The following is a 12,430-nucleotide window of genomic DNA, read 5'->3' on the forward strand; positions in this document are numbered from 1 at the left end:
CTGGACAAAAAGAACTCCACAACCCCATGGAGATGAACTCGGTCTGATCAAACCCAGACGCTCTTGTTCATCGAGCTGTTTCTTCAATTCCTTCAGCTCTTTAGGTCCAAGCTTGTATGGACGATTGCAAACGGGTTCTATGCCAGGCTCAAGATCGATAACGAACTCGACTGGCCGGTGCGCAGGCATACCCGGAAGCTCTTCCGGAAAGAAATCTTGGTACTCACAAACAACTGGAATCTGAGAGATTGCGTCTAGCTTGCCCTTCTCATTAAGAGAAAACAACCGAATGGTTTCATCACGAGCGGCATAGATGATAACATCCTCAGAAGGGTGTGTCAATTGAATCTCCCTGGCAGCACAATCAAGTTGAGCCTTGTGCATAGAAAAGCAGTCCATCCCGATAATTAGATCGATATCCGAGTCACCAAGAACAAATGGTTTAGATAGAAATTTATAGTTGCCAATCTTGATAGAAACATCCGGAATCATTGTGGTAGCCCTCATAGAAGAGCCCAGAGAAACAACTCCCATGTGTTTTTCCAACATTTCCGAAATGAAATCATGCTTTGCAACAAATGATCTAGACATGAAACAATGCGATGCACTAGTATCAAATAAAACTTTTGCAGGAATATCATTAACTGGAAGATTACCCATTATCACGTCAGAGGAATCCTCTGCTTACGCTGCATTCATCATGTTCAGCTTGGCAGACTTGGGATTATGCTTAACCACCGCATTGCTTGAAGATCTCACAGGAGGAGGAGGTGGAAGGCGCCTTTGGTTGAAACACTTGTTCGCGTAGTGACCTTTCTGCTGGACTTGTTGCAAGTCACCTCTGAGAGCGGACGATGATAAGAAGCATTTGACCTTGGAGCCTGAGAATTTGACTTGTTCTGATAGCCTGGGTTGGGTGGGTGGGAAGATCCACGACCACCTGAGTTCTTCTGCTGGTAAGGCTGACGAAACGGAGGAGGAGGAAGGTAGAACTTCTTCTGCTTAGCTGCCACTCGAGAGGAAGAAGAAGACTGAACTGCATCCCTGATTCTCTTCTTAGAAGCCTCACACTTGAGCTGAGCACCTTCTTGCTTGAGGGCCATATTTTAGAATTGATCAAACAGAGTAGGCTCAACAAGAACGAGAGCTAACTGCAGATCCTCTCTAAGGCCACCTCTGAATTGATAGATCATACTCTTTTCATCAAGAGCGTCTTCATTAGCAAAGCGAGCAAGTTTCTGAAACTGCTTGTTGTATTCGTACACTGACATGCTGCCTTGCTTGAGATTGCGGAACTCCTCACGCTTACTTTCAACAACACTGGTAGGAATGTGGTGAGCTTTAAAGTCCTGACAGAAGTCAGTCCAAGTAATCACTCGACCTCCTCTGGAATCTTTGTATTGCTGGAACCAATCAGCTGCTTGGTCCTTGAGCTGAAAAGAAGCGAACTTGACGTAGTCCTCAGGCCTAACATTGCTACATTCAAAATGCTTGTTGATATCCACGAGCCAATCATCGGCGTCTGTGGCCTCGGCACAGTAGCTGAAAGACTTCGGCTGATTTGCAAGGAACTAGTTGAGGGTAGGAAACTGAGGCTGATGATTGAACTGCCATTGACCTTGATTCCCTTGGTTGCCTTGGCCTTGGTTGCGCTCTTGCATGAGCTGAATCATCATCTGAGCGTTGGCGTTTGTGGCTGCCATCAAAGCTTGCCATGCCTCCGGAGGCAAAGGTGGAGGTGGAGGGTTCGCCTGACTCCCATCATTGCGTTCCGGATTCTGACGCGTTGGCGGAGCCATCCTGAAGAGGGTGACATCCGTTAGCATCTTGATAGACAGATAGACAAGTTGAATCAACGGATAGAAATTGCAACATATAGTCTTCACAATAAACATTCGAACAAGGATGAACGAATGAATTCCAAAGCTAACATCACACGTCCATTAAGGTGAGAAGCCACTTGATAAGAGATTGATGAAAGAAAAAAAACAAGGTACGGCTGGAACAAATAAGTGGTAAGGATTACCCAATCACAAACCAAATATCTGCGGGAAGAAATGCTAGAGCTACTTGAATCCCACCTATAAACTCCCGAAACTTTATGGTTATGCAATCAGGTGTTGGGGATACAGGGGAAGAAATATATCTCACCCAAACTAACAATCCCTACATCCAGCTATATCCATCCGTCAACACATAACCAAGAAACCTTCGGAAATCGTGTACCTCAACCTTCCAAAAGCATCCGTTATACGAGTTATGGCAATACTCCCGAACTCCCCAGTACTGGGTGACGTCGAGGTTATCACACCAACAACTGCATAAAAGAGATTTTCGATGTCGGCAAAACTCAGGTATTCCAGAACTGCAACGATAAAATTGTGACGACAACACCTCGGAGCTCAACTCCCCGGGACACTGCCACAACCCCTAAATGTCAGGAGGCACCAAGAACAATGTTCTCGTCACAAAACCATCGGAACGATTCCAAGATACCCGCATGATCCTAAAAAAATTTAGTGAAATTTGAGGAGAGGAAAGTCAAAACATCTACGTCAGGAGACCTCACCAGAGCGACGAAGGGACTGAGGAGTAAAAGAATCCTACTCTCCGATATATATAATCCTAAGACTCAAAACATTTTTGTTCTAGACTCAACAACGCCAGCGATTCAATCAAGTAGGGGGGCTCCTAAGTCGGGGATGGCTCTGATTACCAACTTGTAATGCCCCACGATGCGGCTATATCTCTCACGTGTCGAGGCACGACTTAGAGGCATAACCACATTGTAGGTTTTGTCGCAAGAAGGGTCATCTTCACACAATCCCATGTAATGAACAAGAATGGGATAAAGAGGGTTGGCTTACAATCGCCACTTCACACAATACATACATAAGTTCATACATCATTCAAAATACACTCATAGACCGGCTACGATCAAATCCAAATGAAAAGAAGATAACCCCAAATACTAGATCCCCGATCATCCGAATTGGGCTCCTCTACTGATCATCAGGAAACGAAACGTAGTAACGACCAAGGTCCTCATCAAACTCCCACTTGAGCTCGGTTGTGCCACTTGTGCTAGTATCCTCGGCACCTGCATCTGTTTTGGTAGAATCTGTGAGTCACGGGGACTCAGCAATCTCACACCCGTGAGATCAAGACTATTTAAGCTCATGGGTAGGATAAAGGGTAAGGTGGTGGAACTGCAGCAAGCACTAAGCATATATGGTGGCTAACGTACGCAAGTGAGAGCGAGAAGAGAAGCAACGCATCGGTCGAGAAGCTAGAAGTGATCAAGAAGTGATCCTGAAACTACTTAAGTTCATACATAACCCAAAACCGTGTTCACTTCCCGGACTCCGCCGAGAAGAGACCATCACGGCTACACACGTGATTGATGCATTTTAATGAAGTCAAGTGTCAAGTTCTCTACAACCGGACGTTAACAAATTCCCATCTGCCTCAGAACCGCGGGCATGGCTTTCGAAAGATAATACCCTGCAGGGGTGTCCCAACTTAGCCCATCACAAGCTCCTACCGTAGGGGATGAACCATAGCATCTGAGACTGGCGTCCGCGTCGCTCCCAGGGGGGCGACACGGACGAACCATAGCCCGCCGCCGCCCACCACATCTCCTCTCCCCGCCTCCTCGCCACTGCCAGGTGACGCCGCCGGGCAAAGCCCCGGTGGTGGTCGGCGGTGGCGGGGTCTTCTCCCTCGCGCGGCCTTGTCTGCGGCGGTGGATTCCTCCCCCACCCGGCCTGGTTGGTAGGGATCCAGCCGGTGCGGCGCGCGGCCCTGGACGGCGCATTTCTCAGGCGGTTCGTGTGCGCCGGGGAGTTGGCCTCGGGCTCCTTCAACGGTGCGGTGGTCGGCTTGGATGGGGAGCGACTCGGGGAAAGGAGCTTCAAGGTGGCGGTTGCGAACTGCCGATCTGGCGCGGCTTAAAGGGCGGCGGTGTGCTCGTGCTCTCGATCTGGCGCGCTAGAAGGGTTCTGGCGCGGCTAGAAGGGGGACATGTTGCTCGTGCTCTCGTCCAGGTGCGGCTAGAAGAGCGGCAACAGCCGTAGTGCATTGGGACGTCAGATCTAGCTTGGTGTTGCCGGATCTGGCTCCGGTGGTGATGTTTGGGCTGCTTGGCCGGTCATCTCTGCATGGTGCAGGTGATGGCGGTAGGGAAGCTCTCGCCTTTGGTTCCTCGCCTCGTGGTGTCGCCAAGGCTGACTGCTGCTGGGCACCGCGGTGGTGTTGGTGGTTGTGGTGTGCTTGGCGGGGTGGTGCCGGCTGTTTGGTGGAGGTTTGGAGTCGCAGCGGGGCACGGCGAGGGCGTTCTCCGGATCCTGGCGAGGAGCGCTACTGGTAGGTGGCTGCAGGTGGAGCGCCAGCAACGGCGGTGGCGGCGGCGTTGGATCATCCATGGGGCGGCGGCGCCGAGATGGCCCTGTCAGGAAGGTGTCCTGGCGTGCAGCGGGCTTCCGGCCGCCTCCGTGTGAGGGGATCGCGGCGATGCCCCGGTGGAGATGGCGCCAGACTGAGGTTGGAGGGGCGGGCCAGATCCAATCTGGTGGTAGTCTCTCGGTGTCGATGAAGGCCGATGGAGCGGATCTGGCTTTTGCTCCGCTTGGAGGATGTGGTTGCTTCTCTACGGTGATGTTGGTGGAGGTCTAGTTCGAGCTCTCTCGGCGGTGTGGGTGGTGTTGGACCACGGCTATGCGGCTTCGGCGGATTTGCTGCGGTGACGGTGGTGCGAGGCTTCAGGAACGGTGCTGCCCTGTACCTCGTCGGAGTGGAGATGCGCAACATTACGGATGAAAATCATGTCCAGTTTTGGCCGGCCGGTGTCGATGGCACCCGCGGGTGTCGTTCCCCTCTCTGGAGGCGACGTCGAGTGTGTCTCCATCTCCCTCGTGCTTGTGTTGGTAGTTGTCTCCGTGCGAAAGCCTTGGTCCTTTGGAGCGGCATGATGGCGGCGCCTGCGACGTCGTTTCTCTGTTGGGAGCATCATGCGAGGAGACTGGGTTTCTTGTTGGCATTCCTCCGGTGTTCGTCGTGGCCCTAACCGCTCTCCTCCGGTGTTTGTCGTGGCCCTAACCTCTCTCCTCCGGCGCTATGTATGGTCGTCGTGGATAAATCCAAAGGAAGCTGGAGTTGCTATTCTTCGGAGGTGTTCGGAGTCGATCAAGACGCGGCGAGGTTTTTCGGTTTTGGGCAGGTTTTTTCGTGTTGTAATTGTGTTGTTGTGCGTGGCTGTCCTGAGGATAGCCGGATGTGGTGTTATGCTACGCTTGTTGTTCGCAGCGAGTGGTAGATGTCATGTACTATTTTCTCTATCTACTATTTTCTCTCCTTCTATAAAGCTATGGTACGCAATTTGCGTACTCTCGAAAAAAAACAAGCTCCCACGGTCAATGAAGGATATTCCTTCTCCCAGGAAGACCCGATCAGTCTCGGAATCCCGGTTTACAAGACATTTCGACAATGGTAAAACAAGACTAGCAAGACCACCCGCTGTGCCGACAAATCCCGATAGGAGCTGCACATATCTCGTTCTCAGGGCACACCAGATAAGCTAAGCGTACAAGTACCAACATAACCCAAGTTGCCAAGGGACGGTCCCGCACGGTGCTCTAGTTTGGACCAACACTCGGAGGAGCACTGGCCCGGGGGGTAAATAAAGATGACCCTCAGGCACGCGAAAACCCAATGGAAAGGTGTAGGTGGTAGGCAAATGTAAAACCAAGGTTGGGCCTTGCTGGAGGAGTTTTATTCAAGGAGAACTGTCAAGGGGGTCCCATAAATCACCCAACCGCGTAAGGAATACAAAATCAAGGAACATAACACCGGCATGACGGAAACTAGGGTGGCAAGAGTGGAACAAAACACCAGGCATAAGGCCGAGCCTCCCACCCTTTACCAAGTATATAGGTGCATTAATTAAACAAGAGATATTGTGATATCCCACAATATCCATGTTCCAACCAGGAACAAACTTCATCTTCACCTGCAACTAGCAACGCTATAAGAGGGGCTGAGCAAAGCGGTGACATGGCCAAACAACGGTTTGCTAGGAAAGGATGGTTAGAGGCTTGACATGGCAATATGGGAGGCATGATATAGCAAGTGGTAGGTATCGCGGCATAGCAAAAGAGCGAACAACTAGCAAGCAAAGATAGAAGTGATTTCGAGGGTATGCTCATCTTGCCTGCAAAGTTCTCAGAGTTGTCGAAAACTTGATCCTCGTAAGCGTTCTCAACAAGTTCCTCATTCACGTACTCGTCTCCCGGCTCTACCCAAAGCAAGAACACAAGCAAAGGAACAACTATCAACCACGATGCAATGCACAAACAACATGATGCAATACATGGCATGATATGCGAGATGTGATATGGAATGCATATGCTTGCTCCGGAAGGGAAAAGATGAAGAAGGCATCAACTTGGCAAACCAAGTATTTCGCTGGAAAGATGAGATGATTTCGGTTGAGATCGATATAAAGATCACCGGAATCGTATGCACGGTTTGCAAATGACAAGCAAAACAAGGATGGCACAATTCTGCGATTAACAGCACGATGCCACTTTGGAGCAAGGTTTAAATATGCTACAGCACCCAAACATGAAAACTAAAAACATGGCAGCGAAGTACATGTGAAGCTCTACAAAACATTAACACTGAGCTACTGCTATCACTCACTAGAACATGTTCAAACAAGCGTGGCAAAAGTGCAAAAGATATCAGCTTCACGGACTTGGTGAAAATACTAACATGGGATAAACAACATCAGGTAGCAATGTTTAGAGCTAGCAAACAACATGCTACAACAACATAACATAGCAAAAATAAATATGGCATGCTTCTACTAAATGCACTTAACAAAACTCCCTTACTGAACATGAGCCAAAAGGGCACAGAAAATATGATTACACCCCTGCAAACATAGCAAGATTTATAAACAGATTCAGACCGTGAAATTTAATGGCATGGCAAAACAGATTCATGTTGGCATGTTAACAAGCTTGATTAACTCCCTACATAGCATATCATGGCATGAGCTTAATTCAAGAAGCAAGTAGGCATGATGAAGAGCATGTTCATGTGCAAAACTACCTCATAGCATATTTGCATAAATATACATATGAAAGACAAAACAGCAACATGATGTAAAATGACATGTGTGCAAACTTGCTCAAATGCAGAAACTAATGCCACCACTGGATTGGTGGGATTTTTCTACCCCAAAAACATATGTAATATGTCTAGGTTGCAGTAGAAAAATCCCCACATTTATGCAAAAACATACACAGCCTATAATTGAAACCTCAGCATATGCCAAACCTGGCATGTTCCGAATTTGAAATAAAACATAAGACGTGAGGGAAAGCTAGATGCACCCAGGCTGTACCCAGCCGTTAGACTGACTGGTAGGGCCGTGGGCCACGTGGCTGGGTGTGTGTATGAGCGGTGGGGCCGAGGCATCAGTGTCTTATTAAAGAATAAAAACCACAAAACTGTGGAGAGCCTGGGATTCGAACCCAGGTCTCCTGGTTGAGATCGTGGGCGAGGTACCACTTGGGCTAGGACAGGGCTGCTGGTTCGGTAGGGGCTCGGCTCCTGTTGAAGTACCTTGAGACTCATACGGGCCCCTTCTCATCTACAGCAGAGAAGACGCCGATGGTGCCTGCGAGCAACGACGACGACCACCGGAGCCAAGGGACACCGACAGGGGTGCGGGATAGGCCAGAGTGGTACGCGCATGCGGTGCTGGAACGGAACATGCATGCATGTGGAGCAACTGCAGGAGGTGGACGAAGACGACGATGGTGATGGTCGAACACGTTCGGCGGCCGGGTTCAAAGACGAGGAAGAAGAGGTCGTTGCAGGGGCTCCGGCTACACGTAGTCGACGACGGGGACGTAGTGGACGACGGGGAAGAAGAGGGACACGCTAGGCGGGGTAGAGATCGACGAAGAGCACGCCAGCGACGAGGACATGCTCCCCGATGCGTTCGGGGCGGCGATGGCGCGATCGATCTGGTGGCTAAACCTACCAAGAAACGGTAGCGGCGGATGAGGGAAACCATAGGCGAAGCAGGGGACAAGGAATTGGGGCTTCAAAAGGCTAGGGTTAGCGGCGTGAGCTCACGGGCGCCCATGCTCGCGGTCCCCATGGCGATCGCGAGAGGAGAGGGAAAAGGTGGGTGCGGGGAGCAGGGTAGGCGCTGACAAGCGGGGCCAGACTAGCCACATGGCGAGGGTCTAGCGGGGGTGCACGCACGCGTAGGTGAGAAAAGGCAGGGAGGAGAAGACCGAGCGGGCCGGCTGGCGCGCTGGGCCAGCTGACGCGGGGTGCGAGCTGGGCCGGCCTGGGAGGCCGAGGCCCGGGGGGGTTGCTGCTGCTGGCTACTCTGCTGATGCTTTTCCCTTTTTCCTTCAGGCAAAAAACAAAAGGAAAAGCACAGGGGAATTTGGGAGGATTTTGATAAAAGTGACCATATTCTCAAGGTCCTGAAATTGTGTAGTATTTGATAAAATTGATCTGGGCATTTTTAGAGGAAGTAAAATAATTTAAGTTTTAATTGAGTTCAAACTTGAGCCATTTTAAAACCTAACCAAAACAACTTATAAAAAGGCTGAAATTTTACAGGGAGGTAAATGACATGGTGACAGAATATTGAGGCAAGGTTGAACGTTAATGAAGGAGGGTAAAATGGCACTTGCAAAAAGAAAGAAAGAGAAGGAGAGATGGTGATGCATGGAGGTGGTGATGCATGGATCACACATAGAACATGCAACAACATATCATGCATGCATATCATGGAAATGCAAGTTGACATAAGCACAACACAACATTGATATGCACATGATGCAAACATATGATGGGCAAAAGGAATATGACAAGAAGCCCAAACGCAATATGACAAGGTAAGCATGGCAATGAAATGAGTAGAACAACATAACAAAACAAAATGAGACCAAAAGATGGGACCCCGAATGGAATTGGATGGAGACCAACATAGATATATTGCCAAATATGGAAGTTTTACATCTGGGGTGTTACAACACTCCACCACTACAAGAGGATCTCGTCCCGAGATCTTGGACTGAAAGAACTCTGGATATTCTGAACGGAGGTGATCCTCGCGCTCCCAGGTGGCTTCTTGGTCGGAATGGTGTGACCACTTCACTTTCAGGAATTTGATTGACTTGTTGCGAGTCTTGTGCTCGGTTTCTTCAAGAATAGCAACGGGGTGCTCATGATAAGAGAGATCTTCTTGGAGGTCAATTTCTTCGAAGTTGATGGTGCGTTCAGGAGTCTTGAAGCACTTGCGAAGCTGTGACACGTGAAACACATCGTGCACGTTTGCAAAGTTGGATGGAAGCTCAAGTTGATAGGCGAGATCGCCTCTTTCGCCAAAGATCTTGAAAGGACCCGCGTATCTAGGGGCAAGCTACCCTTTGATACCGAAGCGACGAGTGCCTTTCATTGGAGAGACGCGGAGGTAAACATGGTCTCCGATTTCAAAAGCCACATCACGGTGCTTGTCATCATAATAGCTCTTCTGGCGCGATTGCGCGGCTTTGAGATTCTCACGAATGACTTAGCACATTTCTTCGGCTTCTGTGATCAAGTCGTTGCCAAGAAGTTGGTGTTCACCTGTCTCGGACCAATTGGGAGGAGTACGGCACTTTCTGCCATAGAGAATTTCGAATGGGGCCTTGCCCGAACTCGCTTGGAAGTTGTTCTTGTAGGAGAACTCGGCATATGGAAGACAATCTTCCCACTTCATACCGAAAGAGATGACACAAGCCCTGAGCATGTCTTCGAGGATTTGATTGACTCGCTCGACTTGGCCACTTGTTTGAGGATGGAAAGCTAGGTTGAAGCAAATGTTGGTGCCCATGGCCTTCTTAAACGAGTCCCAGAACTTAGAGGTGAAAATGCTTCCACGATCTGACAAAATCAATTGTGGAATGCCGTGCAAGGAGACAATTCTGGAGGTGTATAGCTCTGCCAACTGAGCAGCTGTGATAGATTCTTTGATAGGAAGAAAATGAGCCACTTTTGTAAGCTTGTCAATGACAACGAAGATAGCATCATTTCCACGCTTGGACTTAGGAAATCCAGTCACGAAGTCCATCTCGATATGGTCAAACTTCCATTCTGGAATGGCAAGAGGTTGGAGGAGACCAGCTGGTCGTTGGTGTTCTGCTTTCACCCTTCTGCAGATGTCATATTCATTCACGAATTGAGCAATCTCTCGCTTCATTCGAGTCCACCAATACGACGTCTTGAGGTCATGGTACATCTTCGTACTTCCAGGATGAATGGATAGAAGGGAATTGTGTGCCTCGTTCATAATGACTTTTCTCAGATCGCCTTTAGGAACCACAATTCAATCCTCGAAGAAAAGAGTATCTTCGTCATCAATGTGGAAGCACTTGTATTTGGAAATGCCCTTGTCGATACCACGTTTCACCTTTTTCACCATGGTATCCAGGAGTTGTGCCTCACGAATTTGGTCTTCCAAAGTAGGGGAGACTATGAGGTTGGCAAGAAAGCCTTGAGGAACAACTTGAAGATTCAGTTTGCGGAAAGCTTCACAAAGGTCTGGTTGGAAGGGCTTGAGAATTAAGCTGTTGCAATAAGCCTTTCTGGTCAGAACATCTGCAATCACATTCGCCTTGTCATGAGTATATTCAATACTTGGATTGTACTCTTGAATCATTTCGACCCATCGAGTTTGTCTGAGGTTGAGGTTGGGTTGAGTGTAGATATACTTGAGGCTCTTGTGATCGGTGAAAATGTCCACTTTCCTTCCCAACAAGAGATGTCTCCATGTTATAAATGCATGGACAACTGCCGCCAACTCAAGATCGTGAGTGGGGTAGTTCTTTTCGTTGGGCTTCAACTGACGAGAGGTATAGGCCACAACTTTCTTCTCTTGCATTAACACAGCACCGAGACCTTGCAAGGAGGCATCACAGAAAACTTCGAATGGCTTGGATTCATCAGGAGGAGTCAAGACAGGAGCTGTGACTAGCTTCTCTTTGAGGGTGTTGAAAGCAACGTCACACTCAGGCGACCAGACATACTTGACATGCTTCTGGAGGAAGTTTTAAAGAGGCTTTGCAATCTTAGAGAAGTTCTCAATGAATCTTCGGCAATAGCTTGCAAGACCAAGAAAACTGCGGAGCTGCTTGACGTTCTGAAGAGGTTCCCAATTCACAATTGCAGACACCTTCTCGGGATTAACAGCGATGCCCTTGGCGGAGATGATGTGACCAAGATAAAGAACTTCATCAAGCCAGAACTTGCATTTGGAAAACTTCGCATATAATTGATACTCTCTGAGCTTGTCGAGCACCAATCGCAAATGTTTGGCATGATCCTTCTTAATCTTGGAGAAGACCAAAATATCATCGAGATACACCAGAATGAATTCATTGGTGTAGGGGTTGAAGATGAAGTTCATCATTCGAGAGAATGTTGGAGGAGCATTTACAAGGCCGAAAGACATGATAGTATATTCATAAGAACCAAAGCTTGTTTTGAATGCTGTCTTGGGAATATCTTGTTCACGAATGCGAATCTGATGATAAACCATACGAAGGTCACGCTTGGAGAATACTTTAGCACCTTTGAGTTGCTCGAAAAGCTCATTGATGTTGGGAAGTGGATACTTGTTCTTGATTGTCTTCTTATTCAATGGACGGTAATCGACGCATAGTCGGTCCGTGCCATCCTTCTTCTAGACAAAAAGAACTCCACAACCCCATGGAGATGAACTCGGTCTGATCAAACCCAGACGCTCTTGTTCATCGAGCTGCTTCTTCAATTCCTTCAGCTCTTTAGGTCCAAGCTTGTATGGACGCTTGCAAACGGGTTCAGTGCCACGCTCAAGATCGATAACGAACTCCACTGGCTGGTGCGGAGGCATACCCGGAAGCTCTTCTGGAAAGACATCTTGGTACTCACAAACAACTGGAATCTGAGAGATTGCGTCTAGCTCGCCCTTCTCATTGAGAGAAAACAACCGAATGGTTTCATCACGAGAGGCATAGATGATAACATCCTCAGAAGAGTGTGTCAATTGAATCTCCCTGGCAGCACAATCAAGTTGAGCCTTGTGCATAGAAAGCCAGTCCATCCCGATAATTAGATCAATATCCGAGTCACCAAGAACAAATGCTTTAGATAGAAATTTATAGTTGCCAATCTTGATAGAAACATCCGGAATCATTGTGGTAGCCCTCATAGAAGAGCCCGGAGAAACAACTCCCATGGGTTTTTCCAACATTTCCGAAATGAAATCATGCTTTGCAACAAATGATCTAGACATGAAACAATGCGATGCACCAGTATCAAATAAAACTTTTGCAGGAATATCATTAACTGGAAGATTACCCATTATCATGTCAGAAGA

The sequence above is a fragment of the Triticum dicoccoides genome, chromosome 3B, assembly GCF_002162155.2.
Source record: "Triticum dicoccoides isolate Atlit2015 ecotype Zavitan chromosome 3B, WEW_v2.0, whole genome shotgun sequence".
NCBI lineage: Eukaryota > Viridiplantae > Streptophyta > Magnoliopsida > Poales > Poaceae > Triticum > Triticum dicoccoides.